This window comes from Chrysochloris asiatica, unplaced genomic scaffold (assembly GCF_000296735.1).
Source record: "Chrysochloris asiatica unplaced genomic scaffold, ChrAsi1.0 scaffold00153, whole genome shotgun sequence".
In the NCBI taxonomy this organism is placed as follows: Eukaryota; Metazoa; Chordata; class Mammalia; order Afrosoricida; family Chrysochloridae; genus Chrysochloris; species Chrysochloris asiatica.
The window spans coordinates 445,395-447,194 of record NW_006408671.1 but is presented as its reverse complement, the minus strand read 5'-3'; the positions used below and the strand labels follow the sequence as shown (position 1 = coordinate 447,194).

Below are 1,800 nucleotides of genomic sequence, written 5' to 3'. Positions count from 1 at the left end.
ACTGCTATACCCGGGATGCAATACTGTATTGGAATAGAATTTTGTTTTAATATTTACATATGGCCATACTGATATGTACTAAACCTAATATTTTCTAAATTATAAGAAGCCACATTAAAAAGAAACAAGTAAGTACAAACAGGGAATATAGATGCATGTGAATATCTCCAAACAACTGATAAAATTTGGAGCTACAGAACCACCTTGGTGGTGTGGGAGAGGTACACCAAGGGTTGGAAAAACCACACTAGGCAAAGAACTTGCATCAAGATCAGAACTGAAGTACATTAATGTGGATGATTTAGCTGAAGAAGTCTGATCACCCGGTATCATGGAGTTTGGCAGGATAATTTCTCCCAAGAGCACACTGAAAGATGCACATATTATGGCACAAATCCTGAAGGATATGGAGATTACAGACTATGAGCCAAGAGTTATAAATCAGATGTTGGAGCTTTCCTTCTGAAACACTACTTCAATTCTAGATGATGCAAAAATTTTTTCAAGCCATGCTAAGAAAGCAACTGTTGATGCATATGATGTGTGATTGGCAATCTAATGTTATGCTGACTTGTCTTTTGCCTCTCCTCCTCCCAGAGGTTTCTTGTTAGATATTGCAAGGCAAAGAAATCAGACCTCTTTGCCATTGATCAAGCCATATTCTCGCCCTAGATTGCCACCTGACAGGTATTGATTAACTACTCCAAATTATAGACTTAAATCCTTAAAGAAAATGACATCTGCTTCTGTAAGAAGAACGACAGTTCCATCGTTAGGTGTTGGCTCTGTTACTAGCAGACATAGTACTCGCACACTAAGCACACCAACCCCACAAACCATGTCAGTTTCAACTAAAGTAGGGACTCCAGTGTCATTACAGGGCAAAGGTTTACAGTACAGATGTCCACTTCTCAGTTGCCTGCTATAAAAACATCAACTCAAGCAACATCAACAGTTTAGAATGTTCTGATTAATCCATTATTAATTGGGTCCAAAAATACTCTTATTGCCACTAATTTGGTATCATCACAAAATCCTGTCAGTGAACCATCAAATGCATTGAAAAGCAAATGAGGAGATGACGATGATGCTGCTGATGCTGATGACTGTGATACTTTGTAATCTAGACTTGATACATGTAACTTGTATTATTGGTCTTGAATCCATTGTACTTAAACATGTATGCTAAGTGTTTTCAAGTTGTGTCTTATAAAACTTAATTCATATTTAATGAGTAAATAATTGAGATGTCATTGTTTTTAATAAGTTACAGTTTTTCATCAGCCTCTAAGTGTAAAAAATAAAGTTTTAATTCATCAATTAAAAAAAAAAAAAAAAGAACTACAAAGAAAACAAGGATCTTTCCTAACAGCCCCAACAGACAGAGTCTCACCCATTAGTTAATACCCATATTTCTGACGGCTAGGCACCTGGACTGTAAGAAAATAAAGTTCTGTGTTGAAAGCTATGCATTTGTGGTACTTCTGTTACAACAGCTTTAGGAAACAAAGATGATGTTAGAAATACTCTGAGAGAAGAATAATTGAGATGTGACACAAAGTTCTACTTTTTACTCCTGCTACTTTTTGCATAGCATGTCTTCTTTGTGATAATTAACCAAGACTTGTGATATATATACATAGCTGTTCAAAAGTTCATAAAATAATGTACTGTGAAATTGATGATAAAAAAAGAGTTAGAATATTATGCTACATTGAAGAATAACAAGGAAGTGGTAAGCCACCACATAACATGGATGAATATTGAGGACATCATGCTGAGTGAAATTAGTCACAAAAA

At 35.4% G+C, this 1,800-nt stretch overlaps 1 pseudogene; it reads left to right on the top strand.

Annotated features, from left to right (window-relative positions):
• Positions 1 to 331: 331 nt before the first annotated feature.
• Positions 332 to 1,122, top strand: LOC102822493 (annotated as a pseudogene).
• The last annotated feature ends 678 nt before the right edge of the window (positions 1,123 to 1,800 follow it).